Source organism: Mus pahari, chromosome 21, assembly GCF_900095145.1.
Source record: "Mus pahari chromosome 21, PAHARI_EIJ_v1.1, whole genome shotgun sequence".
NCBI classification, from domain to species: domain Eukaryota; kingdom Metazoa; phylum Chordata; class Mammalia; order Rodentia; family Muridae; genus Mus; species Mus pahari.
The window spans coordinates 1844271-1869547 of NC_034610.1; the positions used below are offsets into that span (position 1 = coordinate 1844271).

The 25277-nt window shown below is 46.2% G+C and overlaps 1 protein-coding gene across 1 annotated transcript in view; it reads left to right on the forward strand.

Moving 5' to 3' along the window:
• Positions 1-25277, forward strand: part of Arid1b (AT-rich interaction domain 1B) — a 348501-nt gene that overhangs the window by 19170 nt on the left and 304054 nt on the right. The window lies entirely within an intron of this gene.

Genomic DNA, 25277 nt, shown 5'->3' on the forward strand with positions numbered 1-25277 from the left:
CCCTCCCTTTTTCATAGTCCAAGTTGTCTTTGAACCTGCAACATCGACCAGGCTGACTCCAAGCTCACAGAGACCTTCCTGTCTTTGCCTCCCAAGTGCTGGGTGTAAAGGCACACACTGCCGTGTCCAGCATGAACTCCCTTTTCTTATCCTAACTGTTCAGCTTGACCAGGCTGGTCTTCATATGCTGAGCTGGAGCTCTGTGCTTGCAGACCATGCCTCCTTTCTGGCCTCTACTTTTCCCATGGGAGAGAAAGTATCTCTGCCACTTGGAAACCAGTTCTGGAAGGTTCTCCTGTTGATTTCACTTCCTGGCCTCTGGAAATCCATGCGAGGCTAGCTTGCTTCAGCTCTCTTCCTGCTGCACCACAAGAACAGAACCTCATTTCTATCTGTGCCACCATTTGAACTTTAACCCCTGGCTGAGTGCTTGCAATAGTTTGTGCATTTGGAAAAAAAATGTTATTGAGTTCTCATGATTGACTGAAATGCTTTACCTTTTCATGTCACACGAAACAGGAGACAAATTGTCAGAAGACTGGAGTCTGTGTCCGTGTGGCACGTGCATTTAGCTGGCTAGTGATATGCTGGCCCTGTGAGCCCTGCTTTGTTCTCTCCCGCCCTGGGCTTTCACAGCCCGTTTGCTGCAGAACCTCAGTCAGTGGCTGGGAAATCACAGCCTTTCCTGGAGCACTAGGTTACCGTGTTGCTGAGCGAGCAACGATGGGAAGTATTGCGAGATACAGATTGGAAGGAATAAACTTTCCCTTTGCAAACATTGAACTTCACGCCATCACTAGATGAAGCAAGAGTACATTTTCTTAGTGTCCATGAAAGCTTGGTTATGTGTAAAGGGTGGCAGTTGTTTGTGCCCAAATGTTCCTCTATTCCTGGGTGTGGATGCTCGACTTGGAACTGTGCTCTGCTTGTTAGGACTTACTTAGTTCTTTGAATAACAGTGCTTGAACTTGACAAGAATGAAGCATTTAATCCGGGCTTTCCCTTACAGTTGGCTCTTACTGAGTAGCCCAGATGGGCCTGCGATTCCCATGGCCCAAGTGGCTTTGAACTTTTTTTTCTAGGTGTTGCAACATCCCCGAACACGTCCAATTCAAAACATGGTTTTTTTTAAACACTTAAAAAAAATTACTTGTATTTATTTGTGTGTATTGGTGTTTTTGCCTGCATACATATCTGTGTACCACATGTGTGCCTGGTATCTGTTGCAGGCAGAAGAGGGTACTAGGGCCTTTGGAACTGGAGTTACGGATGGTTGTGAGCCATCATGTGGGTCCTGGGAATTGAGACCTGATCCTCTGTAAGAGCAGCCAGTGCTCTTAACTGCTGAGCCAATCTCATTAGCCCTGACTTAAAAACACTTTTAAACACAGCAAATGTTAATCTGAGAATTGAGGATACTTCTTATTTTTTATATTCGTTTTTCATTTTGAAGCTTCTGTCTAGGTTCTGAGGGTAGGGTTTCTTAACATACAGCAAATAGAAGTTTATAGATCACCCAGCCCGCTGGGACTTTTCATTGCAAGCACAGGGCGTAGGAGGCTGAAATAGCTGTTCCCTGAGGAGTATGAGGAGAGGTGTTCTAGAAAGGAAACATTATGTATTGGCCTTGTTTTTCTGTGGTTAAAAATAAGCTAGGGCTTATTTTTATGCTTCTGAACATTGGTAGCATCTCCTAAGCAAAGGGATATACGAATATATATGAACATAAGTGCTTACAAGTGTATATTTGTGTATACAAATATCCACGTTAGTCACCGCAGTCAGTGCACATTTGTATGCACACAAGGTTGGGAGACAGCAAATGCCCACAGCAGGCACTGACAGAGCCGAAAGGACTCTCCATACAGTTTTTATTCCTGTGAGCGAGCACCAATATTGTTCTTTTCTGAGACAGGGTTTCTCCGTGTGTAGCCTTGGCTGTCTTGGACTCGCTTTGTGGACCAGGCTGGCCTCAAACTCACAGAGATCCGACTGCCTCTGCTTCCAGAGTGCTAGGACTAAAGGTGTGGGCCACCACGCCTGGGCCGCCAACACTTTTTTATGTTTCCTCCCTCCCCCCTTTTTAAAATTAAAAACATTTTTTTTTACAGGGTTAGGTGTTTGTAGAGCATGTAATGAATTGATTATGCATCTTCCAAGCAAATAGGCTTTTTTTTTTTTTTTTGTTAGACTGGCTGTAGTACATAAAGATGAGTTCATTTCTTGGCATGGTCTTATTCATTTATTAAGTCTTTTTTGAGACAGGGTCTCTCTGTGTAGCCTTGCTATGTAGACCAGGCTGGCTTAAAACTTGGAGAGACCTCCCTGGCTCTTCCTCCTGAGTGCTGGAATTCTAGGCATGCACCACCACCAAGCCCAGCCCTTATTAAGCTTTTCAACGAAGAAGCCAGTGTGTTTTGGGTGGAATGTTGCCTCTGTCATGGGGTTGTATAATAGGAATGCTTGTGTTTTGACAGTGTTAAGCAGTACGGAATTCACATGACTGTCTGAGGACTGAGCTACTCCACACCCAGTATAGGGCAAAGTGTTGCACAGCATCCAGAGGAGTTGCAGGTGACACTGGGAACTTTCTAAAGAAACCCCCCTCCATTTCAGACTGAGTGACAACCAGGGCAGATCATAAAGAGCCTTGCGCATGACAAAAGGGCTCTAGTGTATTCTTTAGGCACTGAAAATTTGTTTTACAAGAGAGAATTGATTTGGACGGGGAAAAAAATAAACAGAAAAACAACAACAAAACAAAATCAGAACAAACACAAAGTTTCTTTTCTCCGTTCTTTTTCTCCTCTTCTCGCTCTTCCTCCTCCTCCTCCTCCTCCTCCTCCTCCTCCTCCTCCTCCTCCTCCTCTGTTTTCTTTCTGGTGGGTGGTGGTGTGTATGAGTGTGAAGGGAGCTTACCTGTCTAGGCCCTGTCTGGCTGCAGGTTGTTGGCTTGATTTATGGCGTTTTGCATCCTCAAGTCTCTGGTAGAGTCTCAGTTTCTTGCTTGCACTTTGATGCCTTGGGCTTAGGGAACACAGTTGACAGAAAGCAGCTATTTTGGATGTCCAGCTTGGGTAGCATCTGCTTTGCAGAATGGGGTGTTCATGTGACTTTGGTTTTGTGGCAGCATATGAGAAGTGTGTACAAGTGTTCTAGCACTGGTTATTCCCACTTCTCATGCAGTTCTCTGTGGTTGACGAGGCAGCTCGAGGATGTACCCACTCTGCTCTTAAGAGCCTACCACCTACCGAGCTCTATCCACAACTTACCTCTGTTTTTTTTATTTTTATTTTTTTATTTAAATGTTTCTTTTCCATACCTGGAAAAAAATATAGGGAAGGTGGCTGTCTATTTTCAAGCTTAAAACCTTAAAATTTAATTTTCAAAGTCTTTTTCCTGAGCTCAATGTTAGTTTATGCAAAGTGCACCAGCCACTCATTGCCAGGGGTAGGGGGGGTGGGGGTGGGTCCTGAGCCACAAACTGGGTTGAGCTTCTGTTTCCTTCTCCATAGAATGGGTGTCAGCCAACTGCAGTGAAGGGTGACACCTTAGGAGGTGACAATTCACAGAAATGTAAACACATCTAAACCCAAGGAAAGCTCATTTGGTGACCGTGATTGGGCCCCAGCAGACCAATGGAGAAACTCAGTGTGAAAGGTGGCCCTCCCACCAGAAGTACAAATGCTTTTCAACTCAGGTTGAACTTAAAATGTCCACGGTGGCTTTCTTGTCTTGTCCTCACACTGACTAGGGGAGGTCAGTGGGCATCCCTGTCCCTCCTGTGGCAAAGCTGGGGCAAAGCAGCAGCATTTAGGATGTTTGGCTCCAGGCCAGGTCTTGAAACCCAACGCAGTCACTCTTGGGTGTTGTCATGATTTGTCTGCTTAGGACTCTGTAGGCATTTGGACCGAGGATTAGAAAATGGAACCTGTGTGGTCAGATGGTATATGTTTTGGGGTTCCTGGGCAGGTGATGTTTGCTTTGGTGTTTTCTCAGTCTTTGTCCATTAGCACCAAAGCAGACCCCAGTTGCATAGACTGTATGCCAATAAAACTGCGCATGCCTTTAATCCCAGCACTTGGGAGGCAGAGGCAGGTGGATTTCTGAGTTTGAGGCCAGCCTGGTCTTCAAAGTGGGTTCCAGGATAGCCAAGGCTACACAGAGAACCCTGTCTCGAAAAACAAAAACAACAAAACAAACAAACAAACAAACAAAAACTGCAGTCGGAAGTTTATGTAATCTTCTGTGTCAGAACCCTTTGGATTTTTCTTTCCTCAGCCATCCTTGTACAGATAATGCGGCCAGCTTTGGCCTGAGGGCTATAGCTTGCCAACCACTGGGCACTTCATTTCAGGTTCCATCTCTAGCTAGGCATCTTGCTCACAAGACATGGTTTCCTCAAGCACTTAGCTGACTTGGTGTTGGGAGTTTCCATCTATTGGATGAAGAACCTGGGTTGGAGAGGGAGGAAGGCCCGACACCCAGTTCTGGAAATTGATCAGCACAAGATTCTTGATTCTCCACATAGTTAGGTACCATGTGCCCTTTCCCCCCCTGCCTACCACTTAATTGAGTGGTTTTTCTTCTTGTTGTAGGAACTCTGTCAGCTTCCTTAAATTTCAATCTCAAAGTTTTGAATCTTTGTCATGAGTTATAAAGTTAATATTTCAATATGTTCTCATTATAAAAGACTCAAGCATTGGCAAACACACACAAGTTGACCATTTGCAATCTCTTTCACAGGGTTGACTTCAGTTGCCATCTCATGCTGGGTCATCCATCTACATCTGCTTTCTAGAATATGAAGTGTATTTTATTTGAGTTTACTTTGACTAAAAACACTGCCTGTAAACGTACAGTGATATTAAAGGCAGCCAGGCATAGATACCACTCTGTGCTGTCTCTGGCCTCTGCTTCTTTTCACTTCCCTCTGGTTACCTAAATGCACTGAGGAGAGGAAGACCCTCTGTCCTCTAAGCAGTTGCCGAATGGTAAACAGCTGTGACATTGTTTTTCCTGTGGTCATAGAGTCGTCTTGCAGTGTCGCTCTCTGAGGCAGTTGACCAGAGTAGCAGCCTGGAAAAGCCAGCGCAGGGTCTTCAGGCCAAATCCTTTTCTTGCTGTGTCTGGTGCACTTCTGGTCTTCTTGGGTTGGTGGCTGGTACCTAGAATAGTTTCTGGCCAACACACACTACACACTGTAGGCTGTCATGGTCACCCGTGTAACCAGCAATGCAAACTTAATCCTGTTGTGGCACAAAGCACAGGCACAGGCACACGTATCAGATGGAATTCACTCATTGACATGTCGGCAGTACTTGAGAGAGCATGAGACCACTTTCTCTACGGAAGGATCAGCAGTGTTCTTTCACCCTGAGTTACTGTCATCACTAGCGAGGTCAGAGAGGGGGTGCATTGGTGTCAGTGTGGCATGTGCCTGTTAGTTCATACACGCACGGGTATGGACACAGAGAGGAGGATGCTTGGTGTCAATGTGGCATGTGCCTATTAGTTCATACACGCATGGGTATGGACACAGAGAGGAGGATGCATTGGTATCAATGTGGCATGTGCCTATTAGTTCATACACGCATGGGTATGGATACACACACACATACACACACGCATATACATACACAGTCTTGCTATGTAACCCAGGCTAACTTAGAACTTAGAGACCTCCTGCCCCAGCCTGCTAAGAGCTGGGATTACAATGTGTGTGACTGTGCTGTGGCTCTTGAAACACTTCACATCCATTCGTTGTGGGGGTGGGAGGGCAGTGCTAATAATCTTCCAACATAGGCATATACGTTTATAAATAATATCTCTTGAGAAAACCTTTTTTAACTCTTTGTCACATGGGCATATGGAGTGTTTGGGTCTTGGCCTTCACTGACCTTAAGTTAGAGAGCTGGCAGGTAGCTTTATACTTGTATTTACAGTTTCCTTTGACTGAAAATTTAAAGATACAGGAGAAATACACTGATTCTCCAAAGTTGAAGAACTTAGTGTAATCTGCACGCCATATATGTAAATAAAATAAAATTAATGGGATTGCTTTTAATTCATTAGTTGTGTAAATACGTTATCTGGTTTTAAAATATAAAGACTACCCTGTTCTTATTTGCTTGATTTTTTTTTTTTTTTTTTGCTTGATGAAAGGAAAGAAACTTTAAAAAGATTTTTTAAATTTTTTATTATTATTATTTTTTTATTTTAAGGAGGACTAAAATCCATGGTTAAAGACAGAATTAAGGGTTTTTATTTCATTGGGCTTTGGGGAAAGTAGTTCAGAGTTGGACATCTGAGCATGTCTCACCTGTCACTGAAGTTAATCAAAGTCACGTGGTCCAGCAGATTCAAATGATCACTTTAGTCGATTGCTATCTGCTGGATCTTTTCCCCTCAGTTGATTGGTTTTCACCCTTTGATAGTAAAACGGCAGCGAGCTGACTGACCGTGGAGTGCTGCGTGTCTTATTTGTGGTTTCCTTGTCCCAGTGCAGTGTGTGCTATGGAGCCTGTTCCTGCAGGCTGAGTCTGGCGCTCTGGGGACTGTTGCCTGCTGGCAGACCATCACCAGCCTCCTGACTGGGAAGCAGGCAGCACATGAGATACACATGGAGTCTCTTGGCCTTTGCTTCCCACGCTTTGTGTAGGATGCTGCCATTCTGTACACAGGATACTGGGTTGGACTGACACTCCATTGATCTTGGAAAGCTGTACATAAATTAAGCTGTCTTCTTGTAACATTTCAGCCCCGTTGTACTTTTGAGATCTAGATGAAACCATCCCTGGAGGGCTCTTGGACTGCTGTATTACCTTTTCATGTGATACCTGATTCAGTCAGAAACAAATTTGTAACCATGCACGCTCACAGGAAGCGATTTAATAAACAGGGATTGAGGGGGAACCTAGTCAGCACTGCACAGTGATGCCAGCGAGAAGTATGAGGTTAGCTGAAGCTGTTGGGTGAGTCCTTGCAGATCGGAGGCACCCTGCCAAAGGCATTTAAAGATTTGCCTTTTACTAGGGACGGTTTATTAAAAAGTTATTCACAAATAGCCATTTTCAAGTCACTTGAAGGGAGATGGGCAGGGAGCTTGGTGTGCTGTGCTGTGCTTTGTATGCTGTGCTGTGTTGTGTGTACTGTGCTGTGTGTGCTGTGCTGTGTGTGTTGTGTTGTGCTGTGCTGTACTGAGCTGTGTGTGCTGTGCTGTGCGTGCTGTGATGTGCTGTGTGTGCTGTGCTGTGCTGTGTGTGTTGTGCGTGCAGTGCTGTGCGTGCAGTGCTGTGCGTGCTGTGCTGTGCTGTGCGTGCTGTGCTGTGCTGTGCTGTGCTGTGCGTGCTGTGCTGTGTGTGCTGTGCTGTGCTGTGTGTGCTGTGCATGTTGTACTGTGCTGTGCTGTCCCAGGTGAAGGCCAGTTACTGAGCAAGCCCAGCAGGTTGAAGATTGGCCATTTGTTATGCAGTAGTGAGTGCAGAAGGAGAACCTGCCACACCTGCAGGAAAGGTCCTGGAGCAGGGTGGTGGAGTGCTGTCAAGACTGGCTGAGGGCAAGCAAGGGCTCACAGAGCAGCTTCAGTGAGTGATACTGGTGGATGAACACTTGTGACCGCCATGTCTGCAGTCCTCTGCATTGGCAGGTAGAGGCAGAAAGTTTGAACCATTTATTTTTCAACTTGCACTTTTGGGTGTGCCTTCTTGTATTGCTGTCACTGTCAGTATTCCTGTGACTTTGCTTACAGTTCAGGTTCCGGTTGCCCTAGTTGGCACATTACAGTGGCACATTCCCTGCTGGGTTCTGTTTGTAAAACATATGCAGTAGTACTGCAGCTCACTGAAGACCTACCTGATGGGGCCTGTCCCCTTTTCTCTCCAGTCCTGCCGCCCAGCTAGAAGTGTTCTCAAGCACAGGGCTGCTTTTCTTCCCCGTCCAACCATCTCCTCTTTAAGTTAGCCTCTGCTGTCCCGGAGACCCTGAACCAAATGACAGGCACAGTTTGCCTTGAAGGTCTGTGCACCCCAGAGAGGCAGTACCCCACATGGTGGTTTGCAGAATCTTTCTGGACAGGGCATACATCATAGGATCAAGGTCTTAGTGAGTGGTGTTTGCTTAGCAATGGGAGAAGCAGAGAAGCCCAACATAGTTTCTGAGACACAAAACCATTCCAGCACCGCCACCAACACCAGTATTTTGAGATGCAGCAGCTCTTGTGTGGAGGGAGGGAGGTTAGCGGTAAAATCTTGAATGTGGGAGTGTGGAGCAGCTGTGTGGAATGCATGTTCTTTCCTAACTTGTGGATCTGCTTGCTTTGGCTGTAAACAAATTCAGTGCTTGATTTTTCTCAGACTGTCCGTGGATTAGGCACTTCTCAGCTGGGACTTCTGGAGGTCTGCGGTGGTGTGTGTCACAGTCCAGGGGCTGTCTGGGCTGTGTTGTGTGCAGGAGTAAGGAGGGGGCATTTTTACAGACTGTTGGCAGAATTGTTCCTTGAAGTTGTAGAGTTTGCAGCAGTTTGCTTTTTCAGTGCCCCAATAGAGGGAGAGTCACCATAGCAGGGGCTTTCTGTTAAACTCACCTGATTAGGCCAGGCTCATCTGGGACACTCACCTAGGACCAGAGTCGACTGATGAGGGATTTGAGTTGCATCTGCAGAATTGCTTCACATTCTCTCTGTTTTCTTGGTTAGATGCAAATGCAGGTCTTAAGAGGAAGGGGTTACAGAAAACCCTGACTACCAGGGGGCCTTTCCAGAGTTCTGCCCACCACAGGTGGGTTGTTGCAGAGGCACAAGATGGTAATAGTTTGTGTTAGTCTGCTCAGGCTTCTGTGCCAATGCAGCAGGCTGGGTACCACCCAAACAAGAGAGAGCATGGCATCAGAGGTCAAGGCGACAGCAGAGTCGCTCTCATCCTGAGGCCTCTCCGCTTGGAGGTGGCCACGTCTCTTGGTTGATTGCTCATGTGAGTGAGAAGGGATGCAAGAGGATACCTTGTCCCCCAACCTCAAGGTTTGAGCTCACCATTAGCATCCTCTACAGCTGTGACCCGTGTTCCAGCTTATGGCTTCAGCAACTGGGTTTTCCTCAGTGGAGGAGGGATGACCTGGGTTCATCCAAAGCTGGTCAGAGAGAGTGTCATGGCATTGCAGATTTTGGGAAATTCTATTGTCATTTTATGACCCAGGGTAGGTCACCTGCTCTAGAATGTAGTTTTTTTTTTTTCCAACCAAACTAGTGGTTGACAACATTAGCTAGCTTGCAGGACTTTAATTAACATTAATTGTCTATATCCAGAGAGAGAGTAGTGAGTGTCCAGCAGCTACTGTAGGAGCTGCTGCTTGCTGTTCTGCCTGTTCTCTGTCTGTGTACCTTTAAAACTTAGGTGTTGATGCATTCCTTGTGAAGAGCTGACATCCATAAGCCCATTTTATACCATGCATTCCCGTTCTATGTCATTGCAAGCTTCTGTTGCTATGGTCTTTCATAGAACTTTACACATGAATGTAGTTCAGTTTATAGTGGATGGATGCATGACCGGTCAGATGAGTATGGCCTTTGAGAGAACCTGTTTCCTCTCAACCATTTCTAACCCGGTGTCTCCTTTTGAGAAGTGTAAACTCTTTCTGCCCCATAAAGCTCCAATATTGAGCCTACCTCCCCCTCCCCCTCCCCCTCCCTTGAAGGATAGAGCAGGGCTTTTCCTGCAAATTCGTTCTGCTGAGGTGTTTCTTAAGCTGCTTCTTTAAATCAGAGCGAGGCGTGTTGGCTGGCAGGTTGTCCGTCTTTCCCACTTCTTGAGAGGCTAGCCTCAGATTTTCTATGTAACTGAGGATGACGTTGAGCTCCTGAACCTTTGCCTCTCTGGAGCGCTGGGAGGACAGGCCTGTGTCTCCATGCTTGCCTGCCTGAATGTGTGTTCTCAACTGCACTCACTGCCTCGCTCCAGGACCTGCTCTGTCAGCACGACACAGCCAAGGGTCGCCAGAGAAGAGTCTCGGTGAGAAATAGCTTAGATCAGGCTGACTTATCAGCCTGCCTGTGTCTGTGAGGGTGTCTGTCTGCCTCTCTTTCTTTCATGATTTATTTCTTTTTATTTTATGTGCATGGATGTTTTGCCTCCATGTATGTCTGTGTGCGGTGTCACAGCTCCCGGAACTGGAGTTACAGGCAGTTGTGAGCTGCCCTGTGGGTACAGGATTGAACCTGGGCCCTCTGGAAAATCAGCCATTGCTCTTAACTGCTGAACTGTCTCCGTCTTCAGCCCACATTTTCTTAACTGGTTAATTGAGTTGGAGGATTTCTCCTGAATGTGGGCAACACAGTTTCATGAGCACACGTGCCTTCCCCTCTTCTTGTGACTGGATGTGCCACGACTAGTTGTGTAGAGTCCCTGTCTTGGCTCTCCCACAGTGACAGACTATCACTTGGACTCATGAGCTAAGCCCTTCTCCTGGAGTTGCTAGCATGCATTTTGTCAGAGCAGCAAGAGTGGAGCGGGGACAGGAAGCAGGCCTTTGTGTACCCTTTGGAGTTTGGCTCTCAACACCTGACACATGTTGACTCCTGCTAGTGTTAAGTGTTTTGAGGGTCATGGAGTCTCCACCCTTTTGTGTGTGATAGACTCCTCCTCCTTCGCTTTAGACCAGTAGTGATTCTCAACCTATGGGTTGAGACCCTTTGTGGGATACACTGACCCTTTCATAAGGATTGTATGTCAGATATCATGTATATCAAATATTTGTATTATGATTCGTAACACTAGCAAAATTACAGTTATGAAGTAGAAATGAAATAATTTTATGATTGGGGCGCACCACAACATGAGGGTCACAGCATTAGGATGATTGAAAACCACTGCTTTAGACCCTGACTTTGTATGCCTGAACTGGTCCATGATACGTGACTTTGTAAATCCTGTTGTTTAATGGGTCAGTGTGTGTGTGTGTGTGTGTGTGTGTGTCTAGGAAGTGAGTTCAGACATGCATTCATGGTGCCTGTTTCTAAGTCTTTTGTAGATGGTACTGATATTTAGGGTGTCCTTGTGAGCTATGTCAGAGTTGTGAAGCAGCGCTTATGTGCAGTGGAGTAGTGTGGGGAGGGAGGTCAGCAGGACCTCTCCAGCTCACTCCAGTGGTGGGCAGGTACGACCAGCCATGACCGTGTCATGCTGGCATGCAGTGTGCTGGTGGGTATGATGGACCCATTAGCTCTCTTCACCAAGCCAGCAAATCAAATGCTTGGGTTCAAGATGATAGCATGGTTTTGTAGGGGAACTTTGTTTTTAAAGGAATTTTGGGGACTTACGCAAGGATTAAAATTCAATGCAGGAAAGGAAGGGAAGGTTCCATAGGGCTCCATCCATCAGGACCCATTTGAAAGAGGCCTTGTGTAGACTTGGGTTGTGTCCAGAGGGGACCATTCAGACTATACTTTGAAGACCTCTTGCCTTGGGTGTTCAGCCTGCTCTCAGGAACTGCTGGAGATGATGGATATGCAGGTGAATCTGAGGGGCAAAACTGGGGATCTTTAAGACTTAAGGATCTGGGAGAAAATGCAAATTAATAGTAAAGAGAAAAGTGGAATCTTTGTCTGGATTTTCATGTGTACAGGTGCCTTTGCAGTATGGTCATATGGATAATATGGCTTCAGTTTTGGGAAAATGACAATAGTTAATGAAAACCCTTTCTACCTTGTTGCATATTTCAGAGATTAATTTTTACACTGAAAACCTGTTTTAAGTGTATCTTGTTTGTATGCAAGTGTGTGCAAGTCGCATGCAAGTGACAGTGTGTGTGTAGGTCAGAGGATGACTTTCAGGGGTAGGTTTTGGGGTCAAACTCAGGCTGTCAGGATCGCTTTTACCTGCTGAGTTGTCTCCCCAAACCCAACCCCCCAAACACTCTACGTCCTGATCTCCGTTAATTGATGGTGACAACAGGGTTTTAGATGAAGAGTCATCAGTTATCGATAGACTATTAAACAGTGAGCAAGGAATTTAATAATAAAACTATATCTAACATTCAAATATTTTTGAAAGATCAATGATGCATGTTTATATGTGCTTGAAGAAATAGATTTTGGTGGTAAGTTTCTAAACTTTTGCTAGCAAATCGGTTGATACTGCTTTAAATCCATTTGGTGGCTCCTGTGACACACTTGTATCCTTGCTTCTGGCCTAGGGGTAATGTGACTTTCTTGCTTTTCTTTCATTATCACCCTTTTCCCTCATCCATTTTTAAAATAGCAATGCTTTTCATACTGTCAGAATCTCATGTTGTGACACCCTACTCAGCAGTTGTGACAGTAGGTAATGACAGCAACTGCCTCCTGAGAATCAATCAGGCAATTAATTTTGTAAATGAAATGCTGATTATACAAAGCTTCACGTGAGAGGCCCAGTGATTAAAATCAATTTAACAAATTGTTTCAGGTGGGGCTTGATTAATAATTTGCCATAAATGCTAAGGATCTATGACCAGCATACCTGCTGCTGTTCCGTCCCTGCCAAGTCTGCAGGTGGCCTTTTGGCTACATCCAGGTAGAGGGGTCAGGCTTCACCAAGTTGCTCGCTCTTTGATTGTTTGTGAACCCTTGCCAGCAATGAAATGGAACACACACCTATGCTTGTGTATTATCATAGTTCATGTGGAGGGCTGGAGAGATGACTCTGTGATGGCTTTTCCAGAGGACCTGGGTTCAAGTCTTAGCACATACCAGATGGCTCACCACTGGCTTTGACTTCAGTCTCGGGATCTGTCGCCATCTTCTGGCCTCCAAGGGCACCAGACATACAAGTGTTACATGGCCATACATGCAAACAAAACACCCATACATATGAATTAAAAAAAGGAAAGGAAAGAAAAAGAAGTTGTCCCAGTAGGCCCGGGGTACCCAGGTCTTTTCTCCATGTGGGTGTTTGAGACTTCCTGATGGTGACGTGTGTGGGGAATCTTAGAGTGGCAGGTGCTTTATAGGCGTTTTCCATGCTTAATTACAGAAGCAGCAATCAGCAGGGCTTGGGAAATGTTTTAAGACTATTGGAAAGAGTGACATTATGGCAGGGAAATAAAACACGCCTGTTTGGAGCATTATGATGTGAATCCAGGAGAAGTCACGCTTGGAATAGGAGACAGCTGCATGTGCGCCAGCATCCTATACCAAACATTCACTCAGAGCCAGCCCGTCACGGGCCAGGGGCTCAGCCGCGTGGCTACTCACACCGTTAGCAAGGTTGTAAGGGTTAGAGGGCGATGACTGGGAGAGAGTAAAGGTTAGGGCCCCTTAGGATGTCATTTATAAATCAGTGACCGAAGCAGGACATTAGTTGTGTCTGAAGTTCTGAGTGTGAGGAGAATTAGGAGGAAGAACAAACACTTCCGCTCTGAAGGAGCTCGGCATCTGTTGAGAGAGACAGATACACAGTTGCAGTAGCTTGGATAATTTATATCCATTACCTGTTAAGTAGAAGAGTTGTGGACGGTGGGACCCTGAGAAGGCAGACGCTTTCAGGCCGCAGTCCGTGGCAGGGTTTGGAAGAGGTGCCTGGGTTTACAGGGTGGGCAGAAGCATGCTAGGTAAAGGCTTCCTGGACTAGGGGTGTTGGGCATGGCTGCAAAGGCATGCAAGAGTGCTAGGTGAAGACTTGATGGCGGGAGAATGGCCCCATTGGTATTGTTGTGAGTATTGTTTTCAAAGTTTTCAGGATACTTTACTGTTAGGATTCTGGTCAGATGAGACGGAGAGGAGAGGAAGCACCTTTAACTGCCCATCTTCTTTCTTGTCCCACTGCTTCTGGAAGGCCAGGCAGGGCGGGGGGATGCTTGCTCTTGGAACAGCAAGGAGCAGTTGCTTCTCTCCAGTCCCCTCATCATGCCTGGGAGGTGTGGGTGGGTGGGAAGCTGGCGGTGGAGTGAATCCACTGTGAGTGGTGGTGGTCCCTTTCACTGTTTAATACCCGAACCCCTGAGCTGCGCTCCTTACCGTGGCCTGCTGTGCTCAGCTCTTGGACTGGTAGATACTGTTATTATGTTGACTTTTCAAAGCAGGAAACGGAAGTTCAGGGAACGTGATGTCTAGGCTATTTACCCAGTTTGCTTTGTCCAAAGCATCCGGTCCTCCTCAAGTTAGGTTCAGAGAGGTGAGGCCTAGTAAGGGCCCTTGCTGGCTCAGCCCTAATCTGGCACGGCGGTCTACGAACTGCTGACCATCTGAAACAGTTCTAGAACCCTCTTCCTCCTCTGTTTCTTCGCCTACAACTTTGGAATAGCTGGGTTTTCAATGTGCACTGAGTTTTAAAACTCTCATACCATTTCCCTATGGCTAGCGCTTTTACCTTTACACATACACGAAATAAAAATTTAAAGAATGTAAAACCTTAGAAAAGAATGCCAAGAGGACTGGAGAGATGGCTCAGTGGTTAAGAGCATTGACTGCTCTTCAGAGGTCCTGAGTTCAAATCCCAGCAACCACATGGTGGCTCACAACCATCTGCAGGGATCCGATGCCCTTTTCTGGTGCTGTCTGAAGACAGCTACAGTGTATTCATAAGCATAAAATAAATAAATCTTTAAAAAAAAAAACAAAAAAACACCAAGTCTGGCATGATGGGGACACACTTTTAATTTCAGCCCTCAGGTGACAGAGGCAGGCAGATTGAGTTCAAGACCAGCCTGGTCTGTAGAGTGTTCTGTGTTAGTCATGGTTGGTAGGACAGGTAATGCCACCCTGGTTGTCTGCTGTCTTTAGCACTCCCAGCACCCTGGTTTGAGTGCATTTAAATTTTACCACAGAGAGGTACCATACACCTTTCTCGGTTCTGGCACATCTGATCTTAGCATTTTGCTACCTTTATTATTCCTTCCATCCGTCTGTCCATCTGTCCGTCTGTCTATAATGTATCTCTTTCCTGAGCATTGCTTGCTGTAATGAGGCTGTAAACTTACTATCCCTTTGCTTGTTAATGCTTCTGAGTACAGTTCCTAGGAACAGAGCAGCTCTGGCCCCTGCTGTTGCAGTCAGTCCTCAGGAAGCGTCCCCTGGAGCCCACTCTAACTGTGTCCCACAACCTCAGCAGCCGTCAGTAGCAGTCATCCCTTTAGCACAGGCTCTGTCTAGGTTTTTGCTTGCATTTTGTTCTCCTTCATTTTAAAATTTGTTTTTATTTTACTTTATGTGTTTTACATCTATATCTGTGCATGCCAAGAATGCCTTCAGAAGCCAGAAGAGGGCACTGTATTACCCTGACTGGGGTTACAGATGGCTGAGAGCCACTATGTGGGTGCTGGGCATCTGCCTGGGTCCTTCCCAAGTGCAGTCAGTGCTCGTGACCTCTGACCCATCTCTGCAGCTCCAAGTTCCTATTGGTAAAGGTTGACTCCTCCCCGACCCCCCATCATCCATGTTGCAGTAGGAGTAGATGTAAGGCCACACTCAGCTATGGCTCTGCTAGAGAACATACTTAATGGGACATGCCTCTGAAAGCATTTTGCATATCACCATAGAGAGTGTTTTTTGCCCAAAGCAGGTGTCAGTTGAGGATTTTCATTCATTAAAATTTTTTTATACCCCAGCTTTAAAGTTGCTAATTTTAAAAACTAAAAAAGTGGGGTTGGGTGCACAGCTCATTTAAAGAGCGCTTGCCTTCACAAATAAGACCCAGTTAACCTACCCACTTCTAGTTAAATAGCTCAACAGAGCTCCGAGGGATGTCGTGAGACCACAGGGACCTAGCTCCTGTCCGCATGTGTGGTGGGGTGGGTCTCTCCCACCAAATGTCTTTCCAGTGACTATCTCAGAGGGAGATATTATTTCCATTTTGAAGAATGGGGGAATCACAGCTCAGGGCTCTTGAATAACTTATCCCTCATTCTGTAGCTAGCCAGGAGAAAGCAGGAGTGACGGGCCCAGCCCCGTCTGATGACAAACTCTTGTTGTTGTTGTAGAGATAGCAAGTTGGTGGTGTGTCTGCAAAGTGCTGGTTGAGAGCGGTGACCTGCAGCTCAGTGGGGACATGGAGACTCCTGTCAGGGCTGTCTTCTGTATGGTGGTTGAGTAAAGGGTTTCTGAGCGGTGGCGGGGTGGCGGGGTGGCGGGGTGGCACGTGCTTAGGATGTAAATGTGCAGTGCTGTTGCTTTAGAAGCTGCGGAGTCTGGGGTGTTAGGAGCAAGTCTGAGGGAAACTAGAAATGAGTTTCATTATTATTTTGATATTCCATTTAGACCCAACTTACCCTTTAATAAATTCTCTCTACATATGCATATATATATATATATATATACACATATACTTTGATTGTTTACAAGATTATTACATTTGTTAAATTAAATTTAAAGTGTGGCTTAGTTAGGCAATAATTTACTCTTTGAATTGATTTATAAGCCCCTAAACTTTGGGGGATTAATCTCATACTGTTTTTACCAAGTTATAAAAATCAGACAAAACCTGGAGAAGCCAAACTCTTCCTTCCTGAACTTGAGTGTCACCATGAGAGCCTACGCTGACTTGCTGTTGGGATTTTCAGTTTCAGTATCTGTTCTCTGTGGGACAAACTAGACAGGAGATCAAGTCACACAAGAGTCCCAGGGACGCTGCGGCTGCTGCTCAGGTAACTTCCTAAGGCTGATCAATGGAGCGGAGTTCTGAGGCTGGACCAAGGACCTGCTTATTAGAAGACTCAGTGGTGGCAAAACTGTCATCCCAGAGCCCCAGGCAGCCATTGTGATTGGAGTTGACTTAGGGAGGAATTGGGTGTGGTGCAGAGGGGCTAGAAGGAGTCAAGAGTGGATGGGGTGTGCCTTTGGAGTCAGAGACAGGTGGAGGGTCCTGTAGGCATCCAGGCTGAGGTGCACGCATTTGGGTCAAGTGAACATGGGAGATAGTTGAAGCCAAGATGTGCATGGACTTAGGGAGTGAGGGCTTGTCTGAAGCGGTGCTCGCTCCTTTGCTTCTGGCATAGTCATTGAATCTCCTGCATTGCCTTTGATTTCCTGGTCCGTACAGCTCCTCCTAGCAGGCATGGTACTGCAGGCTGGGCACACCGACAAATCAGATAAATCGTTGATTCTTGGGCTAGAGAGATGGCTCAGAGGTTAAGAGCACTGACTACTCTTCTAGAGGTCCTGAATTCAGTTCCCAGCAATCACACAGTGGCTCACAACCATCTGTAATGGGATCTAAGAGAGCGACAGTGTACTCATATACATAAAATAAATAAATCTTAAAAAAAAAAAACCCCAAAAACCTTTCACCCTCCAGTACAAGAAATGACAAGAAATGAAATAAATTATGTACTGACTGTGCCCTCATTTCATTGACTTCCTAAGAAGAAAAGAGCTGTAGGAAGCTCCCCAGCAACACTGAGAGGGTGTGTGACTGTACCGAAATTAGTGTGACTTGCTAGTGTGACTTGCAAGTCACACCGGCAGGGTTCATACCCATGTGTCTGGACCTCGGTCGTATGCCATTTCCTGTATACCCTTCACCTCTCACTCTGTTGAACACTGGACTCTTTATTTTGTATTTGAGGACATGGTGATGATTGGCAGGCGTGGTGGGCCTTGTGCTTGCTGGAAGGAAGGAAGGAAGGAAGGATGATATGGGTGCTTCAGATCCTGCGCAGGGATTTTTTTTTTTTTTTTTAAAGATTTATTTATTTATTATATGTAAGTACACTGTAGCTGTCTTCAGACACTCCAGAAGAGGGCGTCAGATCTTGTTATGGGTGGTTATGAGCCACCATGTGGTTGCTGGGATTTGAACTCTGGACCTTCGTAAGAGCAGTCGGGTGCTCTTACCCACTGAGCCATCTCACCAGCCCGGATTGTGAGTCTTTAGGAAACACTGTGGAGTTCTTTCCCTGTGCTTTTCCAGACTTTTCTTGAATATTAGTGTTGTAGCCGAAGACTTAATGGCACACTGATCAAACTGATGGCTGGTGTCAGCCAAGAAATGTAGTTACATGTTAGAGGTCCCTAAGGATCTAAACAAGCATTTCATCAGGTTAGGAAAAGTGGCCAGAAATAAACAAATAGAAATAGCAGAGATACATAGACTTCTGCCACATGGCTCAATTATCCTATATAATCCAGGTGTCCACTACACAATGGGGCAAGTGGGTTTGATCACAGACAAGGGATGGCCATGGAGAGAGTGGAGATATTAGGCTACATTAATATCTGGGTAGGTTTTGGAAGAAAGCAAACAAGGAGTTACCCTGAAAGCTTTTGTGTGAAGCGGGCAAGAATGGGTGTTTCTTACTCCAAGAAGGGAAGTAGCTATAGGTGTCTCAGATAATCCATCAGAGGTGTGAAGTCCAACTCCTGTGTGTGTAAATGACAAGGACATCATCTAGAGAAGGAAGAAGCAGAATGTTCCCAGTGGTGGACACCTGGGGGGGGGTTCTGCATATCAGCACCAGTGGTGGACACCTGGAGGGGGTTCTATATATCAGCACCAGTGGTGGACACCTGGAGGGGTTCTGCATATCAGCACCAGTGGTGGACACCTGGAGGGGTTCTGCATATCAGCACCAGTGGTGGACACCTGGAGGGGGTTCTAAATATCAGCACTGATCTTTTCACTTTCAAAGCTCCGAGTCTCATTGCTGACTCCTTAACCAGAGTGACTTGTGGTCATGGGAGAATGCACTGAGATGTCTTGGAAATGAGTGACATTTGCTGTCATTTGACCTTGTCAACAAAGGCTATGAACCTCCAAATCTGAGTTAAATTTGGGACCTCAGCACATCATAGATTTTTTTTTTTTTTTTTTAAATTTACTTTTCAAGTTTTGGGACAAGGCCTCACTGTGTAGCCCTGAATAGCTAACCTGGAACTTGGCATGTGGCCCAAGATGGCTTTGAACTTACAGAGAGAGCGCTCTGCCTGCTTCTGCATCCTTGGCTCGGATGCTGAATTTCCCCCAGCATTCTAAGAGTTAAGAATCACAGCTGTCAGACTGGTGAGATGGCTCAGTGGGTAAGAGCACCCGACTTCTCTTCCGAAGGTCCAGAGTTCAAATCCCAGCAACCACATGGTGGCTCATAACCATCTGTAACAAGATCTGACGCCCTCTTCTGGAGTGTCTGAAGACAGCTACAGTGTACTTACATATAATAAATAAATAAATCTTAAAAAAAAATTATAAAAAAAAAAGAAATCACAGCTGTCAGTGTCTTATGCTGTTGCTTTTCATTCATAATTTATGGGACTTATTGTATATATAGGTTATAATATTTTATGGACATCAATACTTTTAATAGTAATAATGGTACTTTGAACTCAAACTGGGAAAAGACATTGTATATCTTCTATTTTTGTCCTAAAGAAAAAAAAAATCAAACAAAAATACCTCAAAACAAAACAAAAAAAATCCCCAAACCCAAAGCTTGTGTATTTTTCTCCTTAGACCAAGTTGATCGGGAACTGAAGCTCGCCTACCTCACTCAGCCTCTCATGCATGTGGTGTCCACATCTAGCTTGCTCATCTGTAACCTGTGTGTGAAGACTTACACTTCTTTATCTAAATTTATGCATCAAAGCACTTTTATTTCAGATCAAGTGGCGTAAATAAAAATTGCCATACCATTATTTTAAGAACAAAAAAAGAGCTCTCTTCACCATCAAATGCCATCACACATCAAATGTCCCCGCATGTGTGGGGCCAGACTGGAAAGCCAAGGCTGCTGGCAGTGTTGCTCTCCAGAGCAGGGTGAGTGGTCTGTGACATCCCCACCGCCCTCCTCTCATGCTGCTAACGTAGTGTAGTCATGGGCCGCATCAAGACTTGGCTGTCTTGAAGTAGCCAGCAGGAAACATTTTCTTTGGCTTTGTCTAACGTCTGAGAGATTTCACATCCGTATCCATAGCAAATGTCGCAGACATTTTGTATTGGTAGAAGAATGTGGTAGAGGGTGTTGACTCCTCAAGTCCCAGTGGCGTAGGTCCATCTTAAATGGACAGTTCTGTCCCAGTACAAGTCAAGGCACACAGTTTTAGAGGCAGGGTGCATGGTTTCCAACTTCAGTCTGAGAATCAGACCTGAGCCCATAATGTTCTGCCCCTTGTAGCCTTCCTGTGTTGTCTGGGTGGTAGTCACATTGGCCTTTGGTTCTGTGGTAACTGAGAACCGTAGTACTTTAATGCTTGAAGATGACTAGGTGCTTTTATGAAAGGAGGGAATGAGTCTTTGGAGCCCCACTTCTAGGGAAACCAATGTTAAGGCCTTTAGAATGTTACCAAGGAAGTCACTTATAAATTACTGCTGACATCATGTGTGTCTGCTGTCTTGCATGTATGACTTGCCAAGTTGAGTACCAGTGCTGGCTTTTCATCCTGAAATGCTTTCCTTTCTGGGATCAGAGCTCCTAAGCAGTTACCAAGCCACCACAGCTGTCCAGATCATCTGTGTATAGGATGAGAAAGAGCACCAAGCTTGGGTGTGGTCAAGGGTGTGCTAGGGAGGTCAGAAATCTCGCAGGGAGCACGAGAAACATCATAAAGGGGTGAGATAGCAGCACAAGACTCCACAGAAGCTGTCACAGGGCAGCCTGGGGACAGTTCACAGTAGCACGGTAGCAGGAGCTGGTGATTGATACAGCGAGGGGGACAGATCTCTGTTGGGGTGAGAGTGAGCCCCAGTGATTCCACTGGCTTCTGCCCTGAGCCTGGATGCCAGGGAGAGAGCCCAGTGCTGGACTGTGGGACTCAGCCCTTCCCTCCTGCAGAAAGTCAGGGCGTTGGGAGCACTGGGTTAATAGAGCTGTAGAGAGGAAATTGCTTTACAGTATGACAGCTGTACACTGACCCATTGGCTGCCCTAATCGTCCTTTTCACAGAGCCACACTTGTATGCATCACAATTAAAAGCCATTCCTTCCCCATATCCCCACACCCCACCTTCTTCCTGTGGTATGCTTGTGCATTGCTTTTGTGATGGTACAGTAGTTAGGTTGGTTCTGGTTTTTCTTTGAACTTTTAGGTTGCAGGGTTTCAGGCACTTGGTGGCTCTATCTATCTATCTATCTATCTATCTATCTATCTATCTATCTATCAGGCACTTGGTGGCTCTTACTATATCTCCATCTATCTATCTATCTATCTATCTATCTATCTATCTATCTATCTATCTATCTATCTATCAGGCACTTGGTGGCTCTTACTATATCTATCTTATCTATCTATCTATCCATCCATCCATCCATCTCTCCCTCTGTGTGTGTGCACCTGTGCATGTGTGTGTGTGCATGTGTGCACGCGCGTGCTCATCTCTGCTTACACCCGGTTGAGCCTGTGTGAGGAACAGAGAATAACTTGCAGATGTCTGTTGTCTCCTACTGTATGCATCCCAGGGATCCTGCTCAAGATGTTGGGCTTGGCAGCAGGGGCTTCACCCCTGAGTCATCTTGCTAGCCCTGTTTATAGTTTTTTATACCTGTTTGTTCCAGTACTTGTTCATACTAGGTTTGATTATTTTTGTCAGCTTTCTAGGTGATGGGGTATTACTTAAGTCTTTTCTTTTTTTTTTTTTTTTTTTTTTTTTTTTTTTTTTTTGTTTGTTTTGTTTTTTTCGAGACAGGGTTTCTCTGTGTAGCCCTGGCTGTCCTGGAACTCACTTTGTAGACCAGGCTGGCCTCGAACTCAGAAATCCTCCTGCTTCTGCCTCCCGAGTGCTGGGATTAAAGGCGTGCGCCACCACCGCCCGGCTACTTAAGTCTTTTCATAGTTACCAGCAGCAGACTACTTTCCCCAGTGACTGAAAAGTTCCTGTGTAATCCAAATGTGTAAATAGATTATAGATTGAGGTGTGAGGTCTCTCTGTGGGGGGTGGGGTTGCTAAGCTTTTCTCCAGTTTGTGGTTTAAGGAATTGGACTAAGAAAATCATAACGAAATGTTTGGTAGATTAGGTCCTTAATTTGGTATTTAGGGGTAAAATAAAGTTACATAGGTATCTTCACTGTAATTCACACATGTAGGGTACTCTGAAATGGTGACTCTGAGTGACTGCCTGAATCACACTGGACACCCAGGAGCTGTTGCCTTCCGGCTTAGATAATTTACCCAGGAGGATCCCCAGGCCGGCTTTTTGGAACCCTACAAGAGAGCACAGCAGGACTTTGTTCCTGTTGTGCTTAGGTCTATACCCAGGTCTGCTTTCAGCCTGGATCATATGTCCTGTCCTCATGGCCTACTCCCATGCATGGGGGGACTGAGGCTGTGGGAAGACTAAACAGGCAACATCAAGTGCCTGAATGGTATGTGTGTATCTGTGTATGGTGTGTGTGTGTGTGTCTGTCTGTCTGTCTGTCTGTCTGTCTTGGAGGGAGAGAAGGGGGAAGGAGGGTTATTGGTAACAGAGGAATTTGAAAGTCTTAACAAGTAATAAAACCCAGTCTGGTTGTGGGCTAGTGGCCACAACCACTAGTTGCATCACATACAGAAAGCATGTGTCTCATGGGATCCAAACTCATGTGTGGCGTTGTGGAATGTGCTTGGAGAGAAACGCCACCAGAGCAAGCCACTCAGTGAGGTGCTTGAAGACCTTTGACCAGATGGTGCCTGGTAGAGCATACATTTTATGGGCGAAAGGAAAGTGGTCACATTTTAGAAGCATCCTACTTGAGAAGTGGAGAAAGCAAGCAGCAGGATTGGAGGTTCCTCGCGCACGTGAGGGTCAGCTTTGGAGGTTCCTCGTGCACGTGAGGGTCAGCTTTGGCAGTTCCTCATGCACTTAAGGATCAGCTTTGGAGGTTCCTCGTGCACGTGAGGATCAGTTTTGGAGGTTCCTCGTGCATGTGAGGGTCAGCTTGGCCTTTGGCTTTCCTGGAACAGTCTTGGTTTTGATTGACGTTTTGGTTGCTTTACAGAGCTAGAGTGAAGAGCTAGGGCGGGGCTGGGCTACTTCATTACATGTTTTAATGTTCAAATCAGCAAGTGCTCAGAGGGGTGGATTTGGATTGTGGATGAGTACCTACTAGTAAGAGGTAAGGAGAGAAAGGAAAAATTAAATAATGTGCCTTATCTGAGCAGGCCTAAGCTTTCATACAGGAGGTCTCCCGAGCGATCCGATGCCTTTGAGGTGGGGAGAATCTGTACCTCATGTTCTTGGGTTTTGTGAGTCTGGGGTTAAGCTAACAGTTTTGACTCAAGTGCAAATTAACTGCATTTTAAATAGGACCGAGTTGCTGAGACAGGCACTACAGAAGAGTTCCCTCCACTCTGGGCGAGCGGCGCCTGTGCTGGCATCCCAGGCCCGCATTCTGTACTCTGCACATTTTACAGTTTAAACTGTGCTTCCGTCATGGCAGTTTGGACTGGGCATTGTGTTCAGGGGAGGTGAGAGGCTCCTTGTGTTAGCACCGTCTGACCAGTGTGGGCACAGCGCTGCTGCAGAGCCCTGATGATGGGATGGGCCACCGACCCAATGGCAAACACATAGACTTTCTGTGGACCACCATTCCTTTGGCTGGTTTTGAAATTACCAGTTCAGCCATCGAAGAAAGTTGTGTTTTATCTTGGAAAGAAAATCTGGAGAAGAATTCACCCTGCTTTCATAAGCGCACATTGTAACGTAAATACTCCGAGGAGAGCTTAGTTCTAGATCTTGGTGTTGCCACAGACATGTGTCTGTGTGTTTGTCAGGACTGCGGAGGTTACGGAGGAGCCATGTGCTGATTGAGGAAAACCATATGCTGTCCCTCATTTCCAGTTATTTTAGGTCTAAGTTCTTGGGAGGTGAAAGTAATAGTTGAAATCCCCAATCTGTGAATATGCTGGGGTATCCTCTGTGTTCCAAAGTTGGCTCATTGTTGAGGGGTGGGTGTTTCTGATTGAGGCCAGGTGTGTCCTACAGTGGCCTGCCACTAAGGCCATATGTCAGCTGCCTGCATCCCTGCATTCTGGCATAGGGACATGATATGTCTTTCTACTCACAGTCCTCATGGCTGCGCATCCCTGGGCCTCGAGTGCAGTGCAGTGCACTGCACACCCTCTCTGCTAAAATCATCACAGGCAGGCACATGACTGTCATCAGGTCACTAAAATCAACTCCAGGTGACCTGGAAGGAGAAATGGCCACCTGCAGTCCTGTGGAGGGAGGTGGGGGAGGAGCAACTGGGAGCTCTCACAACTCCTTCAGTGCCTGCTGCTCCCCTCCCCCTCCCCACCATTATGCTCAGGGCTGGCAGTGTGACTTTTTTTTTTTGCAGAGCTCAGCAGATACCTGACCGAGCCAAATGTTGGTGGGTCCAGGTTTCCCACCTTCTCATGTGGCCTGCTGGGCTCTGTTGGCTGTTTTGTTGCTCCATGAGGTCTCCACCTCTTCCATGACAGTATGTTCCCTGGAATTCTGAATGCAGTTTCCAATGCTCTGGTTTCTTTGTGGTCTATGTTTTCCCCTTCTGCCTAAATGGCGTTGCTTTTTTATTCTTTCACCCATCATTCTCTCTATCCCCCCCCCCCNCACACACACCTTTCAGGCTATATCCACACTTCCCTTACACTTTTCATCTTCTGCCTCAGTCTCCTAGGGGCTGGGATACTCACCATGTGCCTTCTACCTAGATGAAGTTAATCGCTTTACTTGCCAATTCATCCCCTGTTTATTGAACATTTACTTTGTGCCACTTTGTGTGACCTTTCATGTCACATCACTGTTGGTTCCCAGTCTTGTCTCCACTGCATTTTCCTTAACCCGTGTCTTACCACCTGTTATTCATCACATTGCAGACTCCAAGTCTATGTGTGTAGGCTTGGAGTCGGGCCTTGTGGCCTCTTGTCACTGCTGCCCATTCAGAACCTCTGTCTTACCTGCCCAGTGTGGCAGCTGGCCCTGCTTTCAGCCACTTCCTGAGGGAGCAGTCCTGACAGGTGGCTCTGATGACAGCCTTCTATAATGGCACCCAGGGGAGGTGCCATTATAGAGGAAGAGGCAGCTTGAGATGACCTGTCAGGCTTGCTCATGCTTGGACTTCAGCCCTGTTCAGCAAACACCCAGCCTCCTGCATGGTACAAACCCAGGATCATCCATGTCCTTAGGCACACCAGGCCGCTTAGCTTCTGATGTTGGAGCTTTGTGTTGTCTCTCCCTCCCTGAGCCTGCATTTCCACTTAGTCTGCACATCTTCTTGAGGGTCCGCATGTACTTACACCTTGCGCTCTGGGAGCCTGGCACACAGGAGGTGTCCACACTTGATTCGGGATCTGTTTTCGAAGGCTGTGGATCTGTGGCCTTTGGTGCGGAGTTTTCCTTCACAGCCCTGCTGCTTGGAGGAGC